Genomic DNA, 26,647 nt, shown 5'->3' with positions numbered 1-26,647 from the left:
GTGGTACTTGGGGGGCAGAGGCCAGCGGCACTCTGCCCTGGTGCCAGCGCTTCTGCTGGGGTGAGGGGTTTGCAGGCCAGTCCTGTAACAAGGGGGTCTGTAGGGCAGAGGCCAGCAGCGCTCTGTCCTGATGCCAGCTCTTCTGCTGTGGGAATTGGGGCATAGTCCTGCCCGGTGGCAAAGAGAACGTGGGGGTCAGTGGGGGTTAACATCTCCACTGTTAACCCTGGGCCCAAGTTAGGAGTTAGCTGGGGAGGGGGAGATTGGCTTACCTCCTCCTCCTGATACTCCGGTGGCCGTTGGGAAGGGAGGTCGATGCTCTCCGCTTCCTGTGGAACATGCTGCGGCTGGGGAGAGAGACCGGTTGTCTCCTCTCCCTGGAAGGCACACTCCGGCTGGGGAGGGAGGTCGATGCTCTCCCCTCCCTGTAGCTGGGTCTGTCGCTGGGGATCTGGGCCGCCTGCCCAGCATCCCTGTAGGGCCGTAGAGAGACTGCGGTCCCATCTCCACCTGCCTGCTGGGGGTCCTCCCAGGACCAGTCTATGAGGCCTGCTGCCTCTGGTATCTCTGGCTGGGGAAGGGGACTGGTTGTCTCTTCCCTCTGCACGGTATACTGCCGCTGGGGAGGGAGGTCGCTGCTCTCCTCTCCCTGTAACTCTGGCTGCCGCTGGGAAGGGAGGTCGTTGCTCTCCGCTCCCTGTGACTCACTTTCTCGCTGGAGACCAGGTGTCCAGACCCTCAAACTCCACAGTTGGCGCTCAAAGGCTCATGCCGCTTTGTTCTCTGTATCCAATTCCCGGATGATGCGACTGACTACCTCCTGTGCAGGGTCTGGACCATATCGGACTAGCCGCCTCTTTACCTCTGGAACGAAATCCGCGCCCTCATAGCGACGGATCAGGTTGAGGTGCTCTTCACAGGGTTCTGAATAGTGTCTTGTCAGCTCCATGCTGCTGTAGGTAGGGACGCTGCGCAGTGGCTAGCGTTGCCCTCAATAACTCTCCTACGATACCAGTGCTGTTGTGGTGCTGCTCCTTGCGCTAGGACGCTATCCCACCGCTGCCGCCAAATGTTACGGTTGCCTCCAGGCTGGCTGGAAGTTGGACCGTAGAAAAGGATGCTCCTAGCGCTCACCAAAGGAGCAGCAGCACCGTGGACACTATAACTACTGCGTAGCCACCATCAGTAATACAGACTATATGAACCACCGCTGCTGGGCTGGTATCTCGCCGTCTGCTCTGCGCCCTGGACCTACGACCAGGCTCCAGTAGGCGAACCTCTTCCTTCTGTAGCAATCCCTGTAGCTAAGGGAGTATGAAAAACATAGCAATCCCTGTAGTGATTATAAGCTGTCCCCTACAAACATGAGTCAAAGCTGCAAGTTAGAGGGACAGAAATAGGTCTGATGTGCTGGAGCACACCGCCTGCTTTTTATTGAGGTTACATGCAAACAGGACACTCTCAGGGGGAGGCATAAAATCCCCCATCACACATTTGATATTAGATAGAGAGACACTCCCTTTGAGAGGCCACAACATTACTTCAGCCGATAACATTTTACACACAATAAAACAATGCAGTCCACCTTATCAATACTAGTCTGATTAGACAATGGGAAAGTTGATCACTAAACCTAATTAGAGCTAATCCCAGCAGACTTGTATTTAGAATAGGTTTCTTGAAGCTGAACAAAATTTAACTCTTAATGGCACACAATGAAAATGAACCAAGTGGGAGAAAGCCAGGGACAAGTCATTTCACAGGTCTGGGGACATAGTCTTAAAGGGGCATTGTTCATCAAAGTCACAATATGTCCCCAGATGGTTCTTAAAGGGCCATACACACCCAATAAAAGTTAATATGTTCTCAGGGGCACAATCTTCCAGGGGCCATAGTCATGAGGAAGGAGGCTGGCAAATAGGCTTCTCCAAAATCCAGGGAAGCAGGGCAATTTTTCATTTAAAGGGCCAGTTACAAACAGCAGTTTGTAACAGGGGGGTTGGCAATGGAGCACATGTGAACCAGAGAATCCTGGGATATATAACCCCAGCAACATTAGCAAATATAAGAACAAGAGGTACAAGATGATGATATACAAATTTTGATTTATCTCATTAAGTATAATCACAGGATTTTATAAAAGATTATAATGGAGTGGATCTCTATAGCTTAATCTCTGAGTCGTGATATATTGTACTCCTAAAAGCAAATTTTTTTACAGAGTGAGGGCACAGCAGACTTAAATTTTAAGGTGACACACACGTTCTAAAAGTAAGATTAAGGGGGACACATAGGGGCCTCAAGAGAGTAAAACTTTGGGGTATAGGTAGCCCTTCAAGTCGTTATATTATAAAGTGGCAAAGAATGACTGAATAACTGGTCTTAACACATCGAAATAGGAGAGGCATCTGTATAACAAACATGGTAAGGTATATTTAAAGGCCATAAGTAAGCATAACACAAAGATGGAAAGAAAGGAAAGAGAAGGAAAAGGGAAGGGACAAGGAAGAGGAAGGGGGGAAGGAAGAAGGGCAAAGACAAGGGAAAAGGGATAAAAGAAAAGGAAAAACAAAAAAAACAGGTAATTGGCTACACCTTTTTTTTTTAACGGATCAACTCTGATCTACGAAAAGCAGAACGTATATAACAATAAATATTGTCATTAGGGGATACCTTATTAGCTCTTTTTCTTCTCCCCCTGTAGATATTGATTTACAAATCTATTATCTTAGGAGTCTATGGAAAAATACATGACCAACGTTAAGAGATCGCCGGCTATGCCTTTAAGAAAAGATAAAAAAAACTATACCTCTGCCGGAGGCCAGTACAGAGGTAAATGTAGAAAGCCCTGTTAAGGTATATGAAACAATTCACTATAAATCAGCTTGCAGACTTATTACATCAGTTTGAGATAGTCAAGAAAGAAATTATGGATCTGTCACAAGAGGTTAGGCAATTCTCCACTAGAATCTCAGAAGTTGAGACAAGGGTCTCAGATCTAGAGGACAGAACCAACATACATGAAGCAAATCTGAATAAACACGAGGATAAAATTAAAGCATTACAACTTAAAGTTGAAAATTTAGAGGACAGGTCACGACGTAGTAATATACGTATCGTTGGTCTACCTGAGAGTAAAGAATATGAAGACCTAATAATATTTGGGGCAACTACTTTACCTGTGTTATTGGGGATGCAGACTGGGACCAATACTTTATAAGTAGAAAGGGCCCACAGGATTGGGACTATTAGGGAATATCCAGATGGTAACAAATGACCACGTCTGGTGTTAATTATCTCAATTTCCAAGACAAAATGACTATAATGCGTCAATATAGAAAGATGCAAACACTAACAATAGGCACTAAACAGATATTTATATTTCAAGATTTCTCTATGGAAACTACAGCCAGGAGAAAAACAATGGCACCTTTCTGCACTGGGTTAACTAAAGAAGTTTTAAAAGCCAGCATGAGATATCCTGCTAAAATAACAGTACTGGGGCTGGAAGGTACCATTGTTTTAAACTCAGTAGAAGAAGCCAAAGCTTTCTGCACAGAGAAGAATATTGACTTACGAACAGGTAATTTTACCTAGGACACTTCGGATAAGAGGATTTAACTTTAGATGGACAACGTAAAGATAGTTCACGTTAATCTACTGTATATGAGATATTACAGGTGTAATTTTCATATTTTTAACCCCCCTTTTTTGTGTGTGTTCTTCCCTCTCTCTCCTCTCTTCCTTCACCTCCTTAATCACTGGAATGTATCATGTATCATGTATCATTGGAATGTATCATGGAATGTGGGAGGGATCACCTCCCCCATTAAACGTAAAAACATTTTGAAATTACTTAGAACGCACTAACCTGATATTTTATTACAACTTCATTTAAGGATCACAGAGTTAGATAAATTAAAGACCAATTGGATATCTGAAATTATAGCGACTCCATGTAACAAGAGGAAAAGGGGCATGGCCATTCTCGTAAATAATAACTTGGAATTTATCATACTCAATAAAGATTTAGATCCTAATGGGAGATATATAATTTTACAAATAAAAGTAGATAATACAATTTGGACGATCTGCAATATATATGGCCCGAATAAATTTGAGGAAGAATTCTGGGCAAAAATCAAGCAGAAATTCTTACCTTATCTAGGAAAAAAAATAATTTTGTCAGGGGATATGAATTTCACAATACACCCAAACCTGGATAGATTCAGATTAAAACATAAGCAGGCATAGATACCGCAGAGAATCTAAATTTTTTAAAGAATTTGTTAAGACACTTAAACTTAAGGACATCTGGCGCCTGCAGCATACTGATGAGCGTGTATACACGTGTGAATCTAAGGCACATAGAAATTTCGACATGTTTTTATTAGATGAGCAATTATTAAAATTAGATATTGTATCAAGTATTGTGGATATAATTATATCAGATCATGCGATAATAAGTCTTAAGATTTTGGCAAGTAATAGGGCAAATAGTAAGATAAACACATTCCGGTTCCCGGGATACACGAGAAACAATACACAGTTCTCTAACTGGAAAGAATATTACTCATTAAACAAAGACTATGTAAATAAGGTTGAAATTCTGTGGGAGGCAGGAAAGGCTGTTTTAAGAGGGGAAATCAAAGCTTACATGGTTAAATTGAAACTTAGAAACAAAGCTAGAGAGATACAGTTGGCTAACCAGCTTAGAAATACATATGAGAGGTATCAAGTTAACCCCAACCTAGCTACATGGAGAAAATATATCCAGTTGAAGATGGATAGGGAGAACTATTTGAGGGAAAGTTGGGCGAGTGAAGACTTAAAGACAAGAGCAATTTATCAAGGGATATCCGCCAAACATCTAGCTAGGATAGTGAAATTCCGTAAGAAAAGTAATATAATACCATTAATTAAAGAGGAAGATAAAACACATACCAAAGCAGCAGATATTAGAGAGTCATTCTTTAAATATTACCAAAAATTATATTCTAGTGATCCTATAAACAAATATGCGAAAGAACAATTCTGGAAGGGGCTGAAAGTACCACAAATAGCTCAAGAAGCACTTCATCTTATGTTTCTGACTCCATAATTACGTTAATATATAAAAAAAAAAAAGGCAAAAATCCGGAACATTTATCCTCATACCGCCTGATTTCCCTATTGAATCAAGATTATAAAACATTGATATCAATCCTAGCAGACAGGCTTAAGAAAATAATTGGTTGGATGATACATGACAGACCAGTCAGGATTTATACCCGGTAGAAACCCAGTCCGAAATATGCACAGGGTGTTAACAACGCTGGATCATTTTTTTCAGGTTGACCAGGATTGCAGGAGAGGGACGCGTATCAACAAAAAGCTAGATCTGGCTATATTGACCGTAGATGCAGAAAAAGCATTTGAATCAATCATATGGGACCACCTATTTACGACACTGGAGAAATTTGGTTTCACAGGCAATCTGGTCAACCTGATAAAAATGATCTACAATAGACCCAGATCACAACTATTAGTGAACGGGGAACTGTCAAACTTTATAACTCTTCAAAGGGGAATTCAACAGGGATGTCCATTATCCCCCCTACTGTTTGATATTGCATTAGAACCCTTAGCTATATGTATTAGGAAAGAATTGAAACTGATTAAAATTGGCAAACAGAATGTATTGATCTCTCTATATGCGGATGATATCTTATTATTCTTCCAAGACACCTCAAATAGTATTCCTGCTTTTCTGGGGATTATAGAAAGGTATGGCCAATTCTCAGTATATAAAATAAACCCCAGCAAAAAAGAACTACTTTGGGTAAACAAAACTAAGGGAAGCACGAAAACTTGTTTTAAGGATGTACAGTATATAAACTATTTAGGGATCAAAATAGGAAAGGATACTAAAGATTGGTATCAGCTCAACTATAAAGAACAAGTGGAATTTATACTATTTATCTATATCTGCCTGTGTCATGGTCATTAAAACCATTCTTTTTCCAAAATTCTTATTTATATTGCAAAATCTCCCATTACTTATATTAAGAAAAGATATAGAAAGATTTAATAGAGCTTGTTCGCAATTCATATGGGGGGAAAAGAAGGTGCGAATATCTTTAGAAAAAATTGTCACATACAAAGCAGAACGGTGGTTTATCATTTCCTAATATTAAATATTACAACTATGCTGCATTAGTGAAATTTGGAATAGACTGGTTAACTGAAGTGGATCACGTTACTTACTATAAATTAGAATCTGAGTTTGCAGCGCTCCTTGACTTAAAGGGACAGTCTACCATAGAATTGTTATTGTTTTAAAAGATAGAAAATCCCTTTATTACCCATTCCCCAGTTTTGCATAACCAACACAGTAATATTAATATACTTTTTACCTCTGTGATTACCTTGTATCTAGGAACCTTCTTCCAGCCCCCTGATCACATGACTGTGCCTGTTTATTATCTATTGTCTTAAATTTTGCATTGTTTTGTGATGAATCTTAAATAACCCCCTGTGCCTGAACACAGTGTTATCTATATGGCCCACGTGTACTTTCTGTCTCTTTGTGTTGAAAAGAGATTTAAAAAGCCTGTGATAAGAGGCAGCCCTCAAAGGCTTAGAAATTAGCATATGAGCCTACCTATGTTTAGTTTAAACTAAGAATACCAAGAGAAAAAAAGCACATTTGATGATAAAAGTAAATTGGAAAATTGATTAAAATTAAAAGTCCTATCTGAATAATGAAAGTTTAATTTATACTAGACTGTCCCTTTAAAGGCCATACTACACTGCCTGTACAGAAAATTACTGAGTAATATAAATAATAGATTAACTTTTCTAAATATAGCACAAGCATGGCAGAAGTACTGCCAGATACTTGGGTTAGAATATCAAATATCAAATTATCTGCCCATGACTGGTTGTGTTGATTTATCACCAGGGCTGCAGAACAAAATTTTTCAGGAATGGAATACAAAAGGGCTAAAAGAATTTAAATAGCTCAGATCTGCAGAAAATGTGATAATTTACTCTTTCGAGAGCCTAGTAGCAGAGTTTACCTTATCTAGGAAAAAATTCTATGCCTTCTTACAAGCATGGCATTACACAGAAACACAAATTTATAAGTTGGATATGAATGGGGCCAAATACCGATAGATGCAGGGATAAAACTTTATAAAGCGGAGTTTCATTCAATCTCATACTGGTATCAAGCTTTGATGAAAGTCACTGGACAAAAACATAATTTATGTAAGAACTTACCTGATAAATTCATTTCTTTCATATTAGCAAGAGTCCATGAGCTAGTGACGTATGGGATATACATTCCTACCAGGAGGGGCAAAGTTTCCCAAACCTTAAAATGCCTATAAATACACCCCTCACCACACCCACAATTCAGTTTAACGAATAGCCAAGAAGTGGGGTGATAAGAAAAAAGTGCGAAAGCATATAAAATAAGGAATTGGAATAATTGTGCTTTATACAAAAAAATCATAACCACCACAAAAAAGGGCGGGCCTCATGGACTCTTGCTAATATGAAAGAAATGAATTTATCAGGTAAGTTCTTACATAAATTATGTTTTCTTTCATGTAATTAGCAAGAGTCCATGAGCTAGTGACGTATGGGATAATGACTACCCAAGATGTGGATCTTTCCACACAAGAGTCACTAGAGAGGGAGGGATAAAATAAAGACAGCCAATTCCTGCTGAAAATAATCCACACCCAGAAGAAAATTTTAATGAAAAAACATAAGCAGAAGATTCAAACTGAAACCACTGCCTGAAGTACGTTTCTACCAAAAACTGCTTCAGAAGAAGAAAACACATCAAAATGGTAGAATTTAGTAAAAGTATGCAAAGAGGACCAAGTTGCTGTTTTGCAAATCTGATCAACCGAAGCTTCATTCTTAAACGCCCAGGAAGTAGAAACTGACCTAGTAGAATGAGCTGTAATCCTTTGAGGCGGAGTGTTACCCGACTCAACATAGGCATGATGAAATAAAGATTTCAACCAAGATGCCAAAGAAATGGCAGAAGCTTCCTGGTCTTTTCTAGAACCGGAAAAGATGACAAATAGACTAGAAGTCTTTCGGAAAGACTTAGTAGCTTCAACATAATAATACAAAGCTCTAACAGCATCCAAAAAATGCAATGATTTCTCCTTAGAATTCATAGGATTAGGACATAATGAAGGAACCACAATTTCTCTACTAATGTTGTTAGAATTCACAACCTTAGGTAAAAAATTCAAAAGAAGTTCGCAGCACCGCCTTATCCTGATGCAAAATCAGAAAAGGAGACTCACAAAAAAGAGTAGATAATTCAGAGATTCTTCTGGCAGAAGAGATGGCCAAAAGAAACAAAACTTTCCAAGAAAGTAATATAACGACCAAAGAATGCATGGGTTCAAAAGGAGAAGCTTGAAGAGCCCCCAGAACCAAATTCAAACTCCAAAGAGGAGAAATTGACTTAATGACAGGTTTTATACGAACCAAAGCTTGTACAAAACAATGAATATCAGGAAGATTAGCAATCCTTCTATGAAAAAGAACAGAAAGAGCAGAGATTTGTCTTTCAAGAAACTTGCGGACAAACCTTTATCTAAATCATCCTGAAGAAATATAAGTCTTCCAGACTCTATAATATATCTCTCTAGATACAGATTTACGAGCCTGTCACATAGTATCAATCACAGAGTCAGAGAAACCTCTTTGACCAAGAATCAAGCGTTCAAACTCCACACCTTAAAATTAAGGTTTTGAGATCCTGATGGAAAAAAGAACCTTGAGACAGAAAGACTGATCTTAACGGAAGAGTCCACAGCTGGCAAGAGGCCATCCGGACAAGATCCGCATACCAAAACCTGTGAGGCCATGCTGGAGCTACCAGCAGGACAAACGAGCATTCCTTTAGAATATTAAGAATACCCTTGGAAGAAGAACTAGAGGCGGAAAGATATAGGCAGGATGACACTTGTAAGGAAGAGATAATGCATCCACTGCCTCCGCCCGAGGATCCCTGGATCCGGACAGATACCAGGGAAGTTTCTTGTTTAGATGAGAAGCCATCAGATCTATTTCTGAGAGTTCCCAAATTTGAACAATCTGAGGAAATACCTCTGGGTGAAGACCATTCGCCCAGGTGCAACGTTTGGCGACTGAGATAATCCGCTTTCCAATTGTCCATACCTGGGATATGAACCACAGAGATTAGACAGGAGCTGGATTCCGCCCAAACCAAAATTCGAGATACTTCTTTCATAGCCAGAGGACTGTGAGTCCCTCCTTGATGATTGATGTATGCCACAGTTGTGACATTGTCTATCTGAAAACAAATGAACAACTCTCTCTTCAGAAGAGGCCAAGACTGAAGAGCTCTGAAATTGCACGGAGTTCCAAATATTGATCGGAAATCTCACCTCCTGAGATTCCCAAACCCCTTGTGCCGTCAGATACCCCCACACAGCTCCCCAACCTGTAAGACTTGCATCTGTTGAGATTATAGTCCAGGTCGGAAGAACAAAGAAGCCCCCTGAACTAAACGATGGTGATCTGCCCACCATGTCAGAGAGTGTCGTATAATCGGTTTAAAGATATTATTTGAGATATCTTTGAGTAATCCCTGCACCATTGGTTCAGCATACAGAGCTGAAGAGGTCGCATGTGAAAACGAGCAAAGGAGATCGCATTTGATGCGGCAGTCCTAAGACCTAAAATTTCCATGCATAAGGCTACCAAAGGGAATGATTGTGACTGAAGGTTTTGACAAGCTGATATCAATGTTAAACTTCTCTTGTCTGACAAGGACAGAGTCATAGACACTGAATCTATTCTAGAAACCTAAAAAGGTTACACTTGTCTGAGGAATCAATGAACTGATTGGTAAATTGATCCTCCAACCATGAACTTGAAGAAACAACACAAGTCGATTCGTATGAGATTCTTCGAAAATGAGAAGACTGAGCAAGTACCCAGATATTGTCCAATAAGGAAATACCAAAAAACCCTGTTCTCTGATTACAGAAAGAAGGGCACCGAGAACCTTTGAAAAAAATTCTTGGAACTGAGGCTAGGCCAAACGGTAGAGCCACAAAACTGGTAATGCTTGTCTAAAAAGAGAATCTCAGACACAAAAAGTGATCTGGATGAATCGGAATATGTAGATACACATCCTGTAAATCTATTGTAGGCATATAATGCCCTTGCTAAACAAAAGGCAGGACAGTCCTACAGTAACCATCTTGAATGTTGGTATCCTTACATAACGATTCAATATTGATAGATCCGAAACTGGTCTGAAGGAATTGACCTTCTTTAGTACAATGAAGAGATAAAATAAAACCCCAGCCCCTGTTCCAGAACTGGAACTGGCATAATTACTCCAGCCAACTCTAAATCTGAAACATATTTCAGAAATGCTGAGCCTTTGCTGTGTTAACTGGGACATGGGAAAGAAAAAAATCTCTTAGCAGGAGGCCTTAACTGAAGCCAATTCTGTACCTTTCTGAAACAATGTTCTGAAACCAGAAATTGAGAACGGAATTGATCAAAATTTCTTTGAAGAAAATGTAATCTGCCTCATACCAGCTGAGCTGGAATACGGTCCGCACCTTCATGGGTACTTAGGAGCTGGCTATAGGTTTTCTAAAAGGCTTGGATATATTCCAAACTGGAAATAGTTTCCAAACTGATACCGCTCCTGAGAATGAAGGATCAGGCTTTTGTTCCTTATTGTGAGGAAAGGAACGAAATGATCATTAGACCTAAATTTACCTTAGATTTTTTATCCTTTGGTAAAAAAGTTCCCTTCCTTCCAGAAACAGTTGAAATAATAATTTATTACCCTGGAAAGAAAGGGAAAGCAAAGTTGACTTAGAAGACATATCAGTATTCCAAGTTTAATCCATAAAGCTGTTCTAGCTAAAATAGCTAGAGACATAAACCTGACATCAACTCTAATGATATCAAAAGATGGAATCACCAATAAAATTATTAGCATGTTATAGAATAATAATAATGCTATAAAATTATGATCTGTTACTTGTTGCGCTAAAGCTTCTAACCAAAAAGTTGAAGCTGCAGCAACATCCGCTAAAAATATAGCAAGTCTAAGAAGATTACCTGAACATAAGTAAGCTTTTCTTAGAAAGGATTCAATTTTTCCTATCTAAAGGATCCTTAAATAAATTACTATCTGCCGTAGGAATAGTAGCACATTTAGCAGGAGTAGAGACAGCCCCATAACCTTAGGGATTTTGTCCCAAAAAAACTCTAATCTGTCAGATGGCACAGGATATAATTGCTTAAACGTTTAGAAGGAGTAAAAGAATTACCCAAATTATTCCATTCCCTGGAAATTACTTCAGAAATAGCATCAGGGAGATTAAACACTTCTGGAATAACTACAGGAGATTTAAAAACCTTATTTAAACGTTTAGATTTAGAATCAAGAGGACCAGAATCCTCTATTTCTAATGCAATTAATAATTCTTTAAATAAAGAACGAATAAATTCCATCTTGAACAAATACAAAGATTTATCAGCATCAACCTCTGAGACAGAAACCTCTGAACCAGAAGAACCATTATCAGTATCAGAATGATGATGTTCATTTAAAAATTCATCTGAAAAAAGAGAAGTTTTAAAAGACTTTTATGTAAACTAGAAGGAGAAATAACAGACATAGCCTTCTTAATGGATTTAAAAAATAAAATCTCTTATGTTTATCAGGAACACTCTGAAAATTAGATGTTGACGGAACAGCAACAGGTAATGTAACAGTACTAAAGGAAATTTTATCTGCATTAATAAGTTTGTCATGACATGCAATACAAACAACAGCTGGAGAAACAGATACCAAAAATTATAGCAGATACACTTAGCTTGGTAGCTCCAGCAGTAGACAGCGATTTTCCTGTAGTATCTTCTGACTCAGATGCAACGTGAGACATCTTGCAATATGTAAGAGAAAAAACAACATATAAAGCAAAATTGATCAAATTCCTTAAATGACAGTTTCAGGAATGGGAAAAAATGCCAAAGAACAAGCTTCTAGCAACCAGAAGCACTGAAAAAATAAGACTTAAATAATGTGGAGACAAAAGCGACGCCCTTATTTTTTAGCGCCAAATAAGACGCCCACATTATTTGGCGCCTAAATGCTTTTGGCGCCAAAAATGACGCCACATCCGGAACGCCGACATTTTTGGCGCAAAATAACGTCAAAAAATGACGCAACTTCCGGCGACACGTATGACGCCGGAAACGGAAAAGAATTTTTGCGCCAAAAAAGTCTGCGCCAAGAATGACGCAATAAAATGAAGCATTTTCAGCCCCCGCGAGCCTAACAGCCCACAGGAAAAAAAGAGTCAAATTTTTGAAGGTAAGAAAAAAATGATTAATTCAAATGCATTATCCCAAATATGAAACTGACTGTCTGAAAATAAGGAAAGTTGAACATTCTGAGTCAAGGCAAATAAATGTTTGAATACATATATTTAGAACTTTATAAACAAAGTGCCCAACCATAGCTTAGAGTGTCACAGAAAATAAGATTTACTTACCCCAGGACACTCATCTACATGTTTGTAGAAAGCCAAACCAGTACTGAAACGAGAATCAGCAGAGGTAATGGTATATATAAGAGTATATCGTCAATCTGAAAAGGGAGGTAAGAGATGAATCTCTACGACCGATAACAGAGAACCTATGAAATAGACCCCGTAGAAGGAGATCACTGCATTCAAATAGGCAATACTCTCCTCACATCCCTCTGACATTCACTGCACGCTGAGAGGAAAACCGGGCTCCAACTTGCTGCGGAGCGCATATCAACGTAGAATCTAGCACAAACTTACTTCACCACCTCCATCGGAGGCAAAGTTTGTAAAACTGAATTGTGGGTGTGGTGAGGGGTGTATTTATAGGCATTTTAAGGTTTGGGAAACTTTGCCCCTCCTGGTAGGAATGTATATCCCATACGTCACTAGCTCATGGACTCTTGCTAATTACATGAAAGAAATCATATTAATAAGATCCGAGACCAATGTTTAAAATATTTTAACCCCCTACAATCTGAGAGTATTACACAGAGTATAAAAATGGATGAGGAAGTATCTAATCTGATTAATTGTAGAGAGCCTCAATTTAAACCAATTAATAACTTCTATCTGACACCAGAGAGAATAAGTATCTGGACATCCGCACAACAAGGTAACTGTTATAAATGCAATAAAATAAGGGCAAATTTACTACATTGTCTATAGGAGTGCCCCAAGATCTGACAATACTGGGCAAAGATCCAGTTTTGGCTTAATAAATTTCTCACAGTAGAAACTATTCTAGAACCTGTACAAATATTCTTTTTGGAACAAGAAAAATCTAAGGGAGATAGACTTCTTACAAACATGACTATTCTAGCCGCACAAAACCTAATTCTGAAAAAATGGAAACAAAAAGAAGCTCCAAGTCTGGTAGAATTTGTAAATACAATACAATTACAGATGATAATAGAACATCAGGACCTGAAAATAAAATCAGAAAAACAATATAGAACATTTTTTTATAAATGGAAAAAGTTTCTGTTCATGGCCCCTGTCCGCTCAGAGGCAATTTGTCGAACCACTCAGATTTGCTATACCGTTTATAAACTTAGTTGTGGCAGAATTGATACCCTTAATGAGTAACATTATTATAGAGAAAGCAGCTCAACATGGGGGGGGGGGGGGGAGAGAGGAGAGTTTGGAAGAATTATTCTCCTTTTTTCCCTCTCTTTTTTTTTTTTGTGTATGCTCGTGTACTTTAGTTCTTCTCTTTTCTTGAAATGCAAATATAATGATAAGAATCCTCCAAAGGAAAAAAATTAGGGAGTTCTGGTAACAGACAGCAAGAAAGGTCTGGTAAATACCAACAGAAAATACCTACTATAGAGATTTTGAAGGTAGTAATACACAAAAAACATAATTTATGTAAGAACTTACCTGATAAATTCATTTCTTTCATATTAGCAAGAGTCCATGAGCTAGTGACGTATGGGATATACATTCCTACCAGGAGGGGCAAAGTTTCCCAAACCTCAAAATGCCTATAAATACACCCCTCACCACACCCACAATTCAGTTTAACAAATAGCCAAGAAGTGGGGTGATAAGAAAGGAGCGAAAGCATAAAAAATAAGGAATTGGAATAATTGTGCTTTATACAAAAAAATCATAACCACCACAAAAAGGGTGGGTCTCATGGACTCTTGCTAATATGAAAGAAATTAATTTATCAGGTAAGTTCTTACATAAATTATGTTTTCTTTCATGTAATTAGCAAGAGTCCATGAGCTAGTGACGTATGGGATAGCAGATACCCAAGAGTCACTAGAGAGGGAGGGATAAAATAAAGACAGCCAATTCCACTGAAAAAATAATCCACAACCCAAATCAAAAAGTTTTAATCTTAATGAAAAAAACTGAAATCATAAGCAGAAGAATCAAACTGAAACAGCTGCCTGAAGTACTTTTCTACAAAAAACTGCTTCAGAAGAAGAGAAAACATCAAAATGGTAGAATTTAGTAAAAGTATGCAAAGAAGACCAAGTTGCTGCTTTGCAAATCTGATCAACAGAAGCTTCATTCCTAAAAGCCCAGGAAGTAGAAACTGACCTAGTAGAATGAGCCGTAATCCTTTGAGGCGGGGACTTACCCGACTCCACATAAGCATGATGAATCAAAGACTTTAACCAAGACGCCAAAGAAATGGCAGAAACTTTCTGACCTTTCCTGGAACCAGAAAAGATAACAAATAGACTAGAAGTCTTTCTAAAATCTTTAATAGCTTCAACATAATATTTCAAAGCTCTTACTACATCCAAAGAATGTAAAGATTTCTCCTTTGAATTCTTAGGATTAGGACACAATGAAGGAACAACAATCTCTCTACTAATGTTGTTAGAATTCACAACCTTAGGTAAAAATTGAAATGAAGTCCGCAACACCGCCTTATCCTGATGAAAAATCAGAAAAGGAGATTCACAAGAAAGAGCAGATAACTCAGAAACTCTTCTAGCAGAAGAGATAGCCAAAAGGAACAAAACTTTCCAAGAAAATAATTTAATATCCAGAGAATGCATAGGTTCAAACGGAGGAGCCTGTAAAGCCCTCAGAACCAAATTAAGACTCCAAGGAGGAGAAATTGACTTAATGACAGGCTTGATACGAACCCAAGCCTGTACAAAACAATGAATATCAGGAAGATTAGCAATTTTTCTGTGAAAAAACAGAAAGAGCAGAAATTTGTCCTTTCAAGGAACTTGCAGATAAACCTTTATCCAAACCATCCTGAAGAAACTGTAAAATTCTAGGAATTCTAAAAGAATGCCAGGAGAACTTATGAGAAGAACACCAAGAAATATAAGTCTTCCAGACTCGATAATAAATCTTTCTAGACACAGATTTATGAGCCTGTAACATAGTATTAATTACTGAGTCAGAGAAACCTCTATGACTAAGAAGCAAGCGTTCAATTTCCATACCTTCAAATTTAATGATTTGAGATCCTGATGGAAAAACGGGCCTTGAGATAGAAGGTCTGGTCTTAACAGGAGTGTCCAAGGTTGGCAACTGGCCATCCGAATGAGATCCGCATACCAAAACCTGTGAGGCCATGCTGCAGCCACCAGCAGAACAAACGAACATTCCATTAGGATTTTGGAAATCACTCTTGGAAGAAGAACTAGAGGCGGAAAGACATAGGCAGGATGATAATTCCAAGGAAGCGACAATGCGTCCACTGCTTCCGCCTGAGGATCCCTGGATCTGGACAGATACCTGGGAAGTTTCTTGTTTAGATGAGAGGCCATCAAATCTATTTCTGGCAGTCCCCAGATTTGAACAATCTGGAGAAATACCTCTGGGTGAAGAGACCATTCGCCCGGATGTAACATCTGGCGACTGAGATAATCCGCTTCCCAATTGTCTACACCTGGGATGTGTACCGCAGAAATTAGACAGGAGCTGGATTCCGCCCATACAAGTATCCGAGATACTTCTTTCATAGCTTGAGGACTGTGAGTCCCACCTTGATGATTGACATACGCCACGGTTGTGACATTGTCCGTCTGAAAACAAATAAACGATTCTCTCTTCAGAAGAGGCCAGAACTGAAGAGCTCTGAAAATCGCACGGAGTTCCAAAATGTTAATTGGTAATCTCTCCTCCTGAGATTCCCAAACCCCCTGCGCTGTCAGAGATCCCCATACAGCTCCCCAACCTGAAAGACTCGCATCTGTTGAGATCACAGTCCAGGTTGGGTGAACAAAAGAGGCCCCTTGAATTAAACGATGGTGATCCAACCACCAAGTCAGAGAAGACCGAACATTGGGATTTAAGGATATTATTTGTGAAATCCTTGTATAATCCCTGCACCACTGGTTCAGCATACAAAGCTGAAGAGGTCTCATGTGAAAACGAGCAAAGGGGATCGCGTCCGATGCATCAGTCATGAGACCTAGAATTTCCATGCAAAAAGCTACCGAAGGGAATGACTGAGACTGAAGGTTTCGACAGGCTGAAACCAACTTCAGACATCTCTTTTCTGTTAGAGACAAAGTCATGGACACTGAATCTATTTGAAAGCTCAAAAAGGTTACCTTTGTCTGAGGAATCAAGGAACTCATTGGTAAATTGATCCTCCAACCATGTTTTTGAAGAAACAGCACAAGTTGATTCGTATGAGATTCTGCAGAATGTAAAGACTGAGCAAGTACCAAGATATCGTCCAAATAAGGAAATACCGCAATACCCTGTTCTCTGATTACAGAGAGAAGGGCACCGAGAACCTTTGAAAAGATACTTGGAGCTGTTGCTAGGCCAAACGGAAGGGCAACAAACTGGTAATGCTTGTCTAGAAAAGAGAATCTCAGAAACTGATAGTGATCTGGATGAATTGGAATATGAAGATATGCATCCTGTAAATCTATTGTGGACATATAATGCCCTTGCTGAACAAAAGGCAGAATAGTCCTTATAGTCACCATTTTGAATGTTGGTATTCTTTCATAACGATTCAATATTTTTAGATCCAGAACTGGTCTGAAGGAATTCTCCTTCTTTGGTAAAATTAATAGATTTGAGTAAAACTCCAGACCCTGTTCCAGAACTGGAACTGGTACAATTACCCCAGCCAACTCTAGATCTGAAACACATTTCAGAAATGCCTGAGCCTTCACTGGGTTTACTGGAATGCGAGAAAGAAAAAATCTTCTCACAGGAGGTCTTATCTTGAAACCTATTCTGTAACCTTGAGAAACAATGTTCTGAATCCAAAGACTGTGAATCGAATTTATCCAAACATCTTTGAAAAATCGTAACCTGCCCCCTACCAGCTGCGCTGGAATGAGGGCCGCACCTTCATGCGGATTTAGGAGCTGGTTTTGACTTTCTAAAAGGCTTGGATTTATTCCAGACTGGAGAAGGTTTCCAAACGGAAACCGTTCCTTTAGGGGAAGGGTCAGGCTTCTGTTCTTTATTCTGACGAAAGGAACGAAAACGATTAGCAGCCCTGTATTTACCTTTAGATTTTTTGTCTTGAGGCAAAAAGGTTCCCTTCCCCCCAGTAACAGTTGAAATAATAGAATCCAACTGTGAACCAAATAATTTAATACCTTGGAAAGAAAGAGAAAGCAAAGTTGACTTAGAAGTCATATCTGCATTCCAAGATTTAAGCCATAAAGCTCTTCTAGCTAAAATAGCTAAAGACATATATCTGACATCAATTCTAATGATATCAAAAATGGCATCACAAATAAAGTTATTAGCATGTTGAAGAAGTTTAACAATGCTATAAGCATTTTGGTCTGACACTTGTTGCGCTAAAGCCTCCAACCAGAAAGTGGAAGCTGCAGCAACATCAGCCAAAGAAATAGCAGGTCTAAGAAGATTACCTGAACATAAATAAGCTCTCCTTAGAAAGGATTCAAGCTTCCTATCTAAAGGATCCTTAAAGGAAGTACTATCTGCCGTAGGAATAGTAGTACGTTTAGCAAGAGTAGAAATAGCCCCATCAACTTTAGGGATTTTGTCCCAAAATTCCAATCTATCAGATGGCACAGGGTACAATTTCTTAAACCTTGGCCAAGGAGTAAATGAAGTACCAAGACTATTCCATTCCCTAGAAATTACTTCTGAAATAGCATCAGGAACTGGAAAAACTTCAGGAATAACTACATGAGGTTTGAAAACCGAATTTAAACGCTTAGTAGATTTAGTATCAAGAGGACTAGACTCCTCCATATCTAAAGCAACTAACAATTCTTTAAGTAAAGAACGAATAAACTCCATCTTAAATAAATATGAAGATTTATCAGTGTCAATATCTGAGGCAGAATCTTCTGAGCCAGATAGATCCTCATCAGAAACAGATAATACAGAATGATGACGGTCAATTAATAATTCGTCTGAAATATGAGAAGTTTTAAAAGACCTTTTACGCTTACTGGAAGGAGGAATAACAGACAGAGCCTTCCTAATAGATTTAGAAACAAATTCTTTTACATTAACAGGGACATCCTGAACATTAGATGTTGAAGGAACTACTACAGGTAATGGATTATTACTAATGGAAATACAATCTGCATTAGAAAGTTTATCATGACAGTTATCACAAACAACAGCTGGAGGAACAGTTACCAAAAGTTTACAACAGATGCACTTAACTTTGGTAGAACCAGCATCAGGCAGCGTCTTTCCAGAAGTAGATTCTGATCCAGGGTCATGTTGAGACATCTTGCAATATGTAATAGAAAAAACAACATATAAAGCAAAATTATCAAATTCCTTAAATGACAGTTTCAGGAATGGGAAAAAATGCCAAATGAACAAGCCTCTAGCAACCAGAAGCAATGAAAAATGAGACTGAAATAATGTGAAAAAAAGGTGGAGACAAGAATGACGCCCACAATTTTGGAGCAAAAAAACGTTTGAACGTCAAATATGACGCAACCATACACAAACTTCTGGCGTCAATCAAGGCGCCGGAAATGACAACATTTTTGCGCCAAAAAAGTTTGCGCCAAAAATGACGCAATAAATTGAAGCATTTTCAGCCCCCGCGAGCCTAACAGCCCACAGGGAAAAAAAGTCAATTGAAAAAAATTCTTAAGGTAAGAAAAAAATATTTCATATGCATTATCCCAAATAATGAAACTGACTGTCTGAAATAAGGAATACTGATTATCCTGAATCAAGGCAAATATAAGTTTAAACACATATATTTAGAACGTTACATATAAAGTGCCCAACCATAGCTTTGAGTGTCATAAATAGAAATAAGATTTACTTACCCCAAGACACTCATCTACATATAGTAGATAGCCAAACCAGTACTGAAACGAGAATCAGTAGAGGTAATGGTATATAAGAGTATATCGTTGATCTGAAAAGGGAGGTAGGAGAAGAAATCTCTACGACCGATAACAGAGAACCTATGAAATAGATCCCGTAGAAGGAGACCATTGAATTCAAATAGGCAATACTCTCTTCACATCCCTCTGACAATCACTGCACTCTGAGAGGAAAACTGGGCTCCAGCCTGCTGCGAAGCGCATATCAACGTAGAATCTAGCACAAACCCTGGTAGGAATGTATATCCCATACGTCACTAGCTCATGGACTCTTGCTAATTACATGAAAGAAACATACTTGGTAATGTTCATGCTGTCTTTTTTTCATGCACATTGGAATGTTATTGTATAAGCGTATATAATTGTGTTTCAGGATAGTAATGCTTGTAACAATGTATCTTGGGAATCAAGGTCTTAGATCTGTATCATTTTTATAATAAGTCACAAAGAAGAAGCAGCACCAACCTGTAGTTTCCAACAGATTTATTCGTGCAGTATGCACAGTGAACAGCCAGACCAACAAACAGCAACGTTTCGGACTTAGTCCTTAATCATGCATGGACTAAGTCCGAAACGTTGCTGTTTGTTGGTCTGGCTGTTCACTGTGCATACTGCACGAATAAATCTGTTGGAAACTACTGGTTGGTGCTGCTTCTTCTTTGTGACTTTATATTGTGTGGAGTACAGTGCAGTATTCCTGAAGCGTGCAAACCTTGTTACTTTCAGGTGCTGGATTTTTGGTTTGTTATTTTTATAATAAGTGCTATTCCTGAATTCATTAAGTGCGATGTTGAATGGAATTTAATATTCCGTATGTAATTGTTTATATGTTGTACACCAGAATTCTCCTCAATCCATAAAAAAAACACACACACACACACACATTAACACACACACATTAACACACACACATTAACACACATTAGCATACACTTCTATATTTTAACACACATTTATTTAAAAAAACAAACAAATCTGGCTCCTAAGTATATTGGTTGGCTCCTAGAATACATTTGTTAAGCCCTGACTTACCTTTTCTGCAATGGGCTGTTTCCCTGTACCGCAATGGAGTTCAGGAAGTGGTAGGAAATTGAAAAGAGAGGAACGTAGTTAATATTTACACTGTGATAGAACGGAACAGTGACACCTGCAGGCAGAAATTAAAAGTGCAGGCAATTTTTTTGCTACTGTCACGGCCAGTCTTTCTGCAGACACACTACAGTTTCTGCAATGAGATTGCACCCTGTTCTGCCTTGGGGATAATGACCTTGCTGAACAAAAGGCAGAATAGTCCTTATAATCACCATCTTGAAAGTTAGGACCCTTACAAAGCGATTCAAAAATGTCAGATCCAGAACTTGTCTGAATAAATTTTCCTTCTTCGAGACAATGAATAGATTTGAATTAAAGCCCAAACCCTGTTCCAGAAGAGGAACTGGTACAATTACCCCTGAAAGCTCTAGATCTGAAACACACTTCAGAAAGGCCTGAGCTTTCAAAGAATTTGTTGGAATGTTAGAGAGAAAAAAAACCTCACAGGAGGTCTTATTCTGAAACCTATTCGATACCCTTGAGAGACAATATTCTGAATCCAATGATTCTGAATGGAACCTGCCCAAACGTCTTGAAATAATTGCAATCTGCCCCCACCAGTGGAACTGGATTGAGGGCCGCACCTTCGTGCAGTTTGGGGGCTGGCTTTGGTTTCTTAAAAGGCTTGGATTTGTTCCAATTTGAAGATGGCTTCCAATTGGAGCCAGTCTCTTTAGGGGAAGGAGTGGTTTTCTGTTCTCTATTCTGACTAAAAGAACGAAACCGATTAGAAGCTCTAGCCTTACCCTTAGATTTTTTATCCTGGGGCAAAAAAACACCCTTCCCCCCAGTAATAGTGAAAATAAAAGAATCCAACTGAGAACCAAACAAATTATTACCTTGGAATGATAGAGATAGTAACCTAGATTTAGATACCATGTCAGCATTCCATGACTTGAGCCATAAAGCTCTTCTAGCTAAAACAGCCAAAGACATATTTTTAACGTCAATCTTAATGATATCAAAAATAGCATCACAGAGAAAATGATTAGCATGTTGAAGCAAATGAACAATGCTATGCAAATCAGAATCTTTTTCCCGTTGTGCTAATCTATCCAACCAAAAAGTTGATGCAGCCGCAACATCAGCCATAGAAATGGCAGGCCTGAGAATATAGCCATAATGTAAATAAGCTTTCCTACGATAATAATCAATTTTCCTATCTAAAGGATCCTTAAAGGAAGTACTATCTTCCATAGGAATAGTAGTACGCTTGGCAAGAGTAGAAATAACCCCATCAACCTTAGGGACTTTTTCCAAAAACTCTAAATTAGCCACTGGCAAAGTGTACAACCTTTTAAACCTAGAAGAAGGAACAAAAGAAGTACCAAGCTTAGACCATTCCTTGTCAATCACATCAGAAATAGCATCAGGAACAGGAAAAACCACAGGAGCAACCACAGTAGGTTTATAAACAGAATTTAAACGTTTACTGGATTTGTTATCAAGAGGACCAGACTCCTCAATATCCAAAATAATCAATACTTCTTTCAACAAAGAACAAATATACTCAATCTTAAAAAGATAAGTTGATTTATCAATGTCAATGTCTGAAGCAGGATCTTCTGAGTCAGAGAGCTCCTCATCAGAAATGGATATATCAGTATGTTGTCGGTCATTACAAAATTCATCAGTATCATGAGAAGTTTTAAAAGACCTTTTATGTTTATTAGAAGGCGGAATAGCAGACATAGCCTTCTGTATCGCATCAGCAATATAATTTTTCATATCAACAGGGATATCATGTACATTAGATGTTGAAGGAACAACAGATACTGTACTAGTACTAATAGAAACATTTTCTGCATGCAAAATCTTATCATGACAACTGTTACATACTACAGCCGGAGATATAATCTCAGCTAGCTTACAACAGATACACCTAGCTTTGGTAGAACTGTGTTTAGGCAGCAGGGTTCCAACAGCAGCTTCTGAGACAGGATCAGATTTTGACATCTTGTAAAATGTAAAAGGCAGCTTCTGAGACAGGATCAGATTGTGACATCTTGTAAAATGTAAAAGGAAAAAAAAAACATTTAACAACAAAATATCTTATTTCCTCACATAGCAGTTTCAGGAATGGGAAAAAATGCAAATTCTAAAATAGGCAAAAAAGCAAATAGTATAGCCCTCTGAGCATAAAGAAGGCAAGGAGCATATAGGAAGTGGGGTAAAATAAAACAAAAAATTTTTGGAGCCAAGTATGACGCATAATGCAAAAGGAAGTATAATTTTTTTTTGGCGCCAACAAACATCCGGAAATGACAACTCTCGCCATAACAGACTCAACTTCGTGCCAAACAACCTGGCGTCAACTAAGACCCAGGAAATGACGAACTTGCGTCATTATAGATGCACATTTGCATCAAAAAATTCTTGAGCCAAGAATGACGCAATTAACAGCATTTTGCGCCCTCATGAGCCTAAATTTGCCCATGAATTTAAAGAAACAAGTCAAATTGGAAAAAAGACTAAACACCAGGTAAGAAAATATTTAAAAAAATAACTTCCTAAAACATGATTCTCATACTGAAACTGCTAGACTGCAAAGGGAAATATACATAGACCTGACTCATGGCAAATATAAGTAAACACATATATTTAGAACTTTATATAAATACATAAAGCGCCAACCATAGCTGAGAGTGTCTTAAATAATGACACCCATCCACATATAGCAGATAGCCAAACCAGTACTGGAGATAAGAGATGAATCCCTACGACCGATAACAGAGAACCCTTGAAAAGGCAATACTCTCTTCACATCCCCCTGACAAACACTGTACTCTGAGAGGAACTGGGCTTCAGAATGCTTAGAAGCGCTTATCATAGAAGAAAAACAAAAAAAAATCAAGCACAAACTTACTTCACCACCTCCATAGGAGGCAAAGCTTGTAAAATTGTGGGTGTGGTGAGGGGTGTATTTATAGGCATTTTGAGATTTAGGAAACTTTGCCCCGCCTGGTAGGATTGTATATCCCAAACGTCACTAGCTAATGCTCTCTTGACAATTACATTAAAGAAATAGTTTATTACATATTTTGTAATACACAAAGTATGTTAAAATACATGTTTTGTATTTTTGCATGTTTTTATTTTTAGAATCAAGATTACGAGAATGGGATATTAATATCTCACAGAACAAATTGGCAGCAACGTTCCCCATTTATAATAGTGGACTTTATAAAAGTTTGCACTCTATAAATATTTAAACATTGATGAGCCGCTGCAATGGTGCAAAACTGTACAGTCTCACTGTACAGAAGGGGCTAACTTTGAATATTGTGTTCCCACTGTACCTAATGACATATTGCAACATAGTAATATTATGACGAGCTTTAGAACAGCAGCCCTTAGAAAGAATCTCTCCAAACTACTGGACAGACTAATCAGGAACAAAAGGCGTTTCAAGAAGACACCTTCACCTGATAAAGAGGTGTGCTCTTCAATTGCATTGTGTTCCTTTTTTAGTCTGGCCAGACATTAATCATGAGTTTGGAGAGATTCTAAGTTTTTAGAACAAGTATTCTTGTTCTAGAGTGTCTTGAACTAATATTGATTTTCCTTTTTAGATGTGCTATCCTATGGACAAGTGAGAAGTCTGTTAATGTGCAGATTACCTGGTGAATGTTGACATTAACTGCATCTAAAGTTTGAAACCTGTTAATGTGCAGATTCCAATCAATGTAGTTAAAGAACAACATTATTTCTTACTTTAACTAGTTGCTCTAACTAGGGAATCTGCACATTAACTGGTTTCTAACTTAAGATGCAGATAATGTTGACATTAACTTAGTTAAAGTATAAAATTACAGGTATTGTGCCTATGGAGGTACACTGCAGAAAAGTCTGCTTCAAAACTAGCCAAGGAACCTATTATCAATAAGCACAAATAACCAAGAAGAGGCTGTTAAATAACAATTTAGGGCATGTTATTTCCTGCATTGTAATTAGGATTGCCACCATTTTCAGGGGGAAAAATATCGGCCATGCTGATTAGCATAAATAATTATACAAAATAAATCAGGAATTAAAAAAAAGTTACTAGGACAAATTTAAAATGAGTGTTTGTTTATAATTAGACTCCAATACACTTAGAAGATTCACCATGATAGTGTCTTCTATATTTTAAGGGATAGTCTAGTGACCTAGTCAAAATTAAACTTTCATGATTCAGATAAAGCATGCAATTTTAAGCAAATGTCTAAACATAGCCACCAATCAGCAAGCGCTACCCAGGTGCTGAACCAAAAATGGTTCGGCTCCTAAACTTACATTCTTGCTTTTTCAAATAAAGATACAAAGAACAAAGAAAAAATGATACTAGGAGTAAATTATAAAGTAGCTTAAAATTGCATGCTCTATCTGAATCATGAAAGTTTAATTTTGACTAGACATCCCTTTAATCTTTATTTTCAACTTTGACCTGAACCTTAAAAATACTAGCCATTTCAGTAAAATACCAGCTGAGTGGCAACCCTACTGCCAGTCCCATTCCCACATCAGAACTTAGCTCAGATCCCTAGACCTACAGCCGCTTAGAATGCCACATTCTAGGCTACAGCCCCAAACTTTTCTGAATTTTTTTTAGACTAATGAGTTTAACGGCCCTTTAAATAGTTATTAATGAGTTAACTTTTGCATCTTCTAATTTAGTTTTTAAATAAAATGTAAAAATGGAAGAGATTAGTTTGGTACAAGCAGACATAAAAGAAAAGTTTTATGCTATAGTTTTAAAGCAAGATTTTAAATTCAATAGTTTAGTGATAACAAAAGAAAAATATTGGTTGTGGATAGAAAATATTAAATCAAGATATTAAAAACACAAATATAAAGGAATCATCTCAAGACTACAGAATTATACAGCGGTATGATGTATTTTATATGCAAGGATCCAACATTTTTTATCAAACCTCTTTCCATCGAAAAACAAGAAGTAAAACTATATTTCTGTAGAATAAATATTTGACATAAAGTATTCTATCTATTGATTTTTTTCTAATTTTTACAGTAGGTGCCAAGTTGACCTTATTGATTATCAATCCCAACCTGATGAGAATGATAAATTTCATCTAGTATACCAAGATCACCTTACCAAATTAAGTATATTGAAACCACTCACTTCAAAATGAGCAGAATTAGCCGATAATATACTAAACATATTTCTTATTGGAGAACCAATGATTCTGCAATCCGATAATGGACACAGATTCTGTAATGTTATAATATAAAGCCTAAAGTCCATGTGGCCAAAACTAAAAATAGTAAGCCCAGACACAGCCAAAGCCAAATAAGCATTGAAAGAGCAAATCAAGACAATGAAAATATGTTAACCGACAACAATACCAACACGTAGAGTGAAGGAACACGATTGCTGTAATTTATGAAAACCGAGCCTACTACTCAGATATACAAAGTCCTTATGAGGCTCTGTTTGGTTGTTCTGCAAAAGTCGGCCTATCGTCATCGTTTATACCTCAGGATCTTCTTTAAGTTGTTAAAGGGACACTGAACCCAATTTTTTCTTTTGTGATTCAGATAGAGCATGACATTTTAAGAAACTTTCTAATTTACTCCTGTTATCAAATTTTCTTCATTCTCTTGGTATCTTTATTTAAAAGGCAAGAATGTAAGTTTAGATGCCGGGCCATTTTTGGTGAACAACCTGGGTTGTTCTTGCTGATTGGTGAATAAATTCATCCACCAATAAAAAAGTGCTGTCCAGAGTCCTGAACTAAACAAAAGCTTAGATGCCATCTTTTTCAAATAAAGATAGCAAGAGAAGGAAGAAAAATTGATACTAGGAGAAAATTAGAAAGTTGCTTAAAATTGCATGCTCTATCTGAATCACGAAAGAAAAAAATTGGGTTCAGTGTCCCTTTAAGAACAAAAAAGATCTTCAAACCATATGTGACTCCGAAAATATCAGATAACGAGGCACAAAATAATTAAGAATCGGAAATGCAACCTCAAACATTGAATAACACATTAATCTGCATTGTATGCTCACAGGAAACTACTGGTGCTTAGACCTGTGTATATTGTTACATGAATGTTCATATCATTTGTGGAATACCTCAGGGAGACGATGAAGAAGATGGTCAAAACGTAATGTGCAGAATTTGTAGAAGCAAGTACAATCAAGAAATACAGTGTGAAGGG

This window comes from Bombina bombina, chromosome 1 (assembly GCF_027579735.1).
Source record: "Bombina bombina isolate aBomBom1 chromosome 1, aBomBom1.pri, whole genome shotgun sequence".
NCBI classification, from domain to species: Eukaryota; Metazoa; Chordata; class Amphibia; order Anura; family Bombinatoridae; genus Bombina; species Bombina bombina.
The sequence above is the reverse complement of the archived record's forward strand: the minus strand, read 5'-3'. Positions refer to the sequence as shown.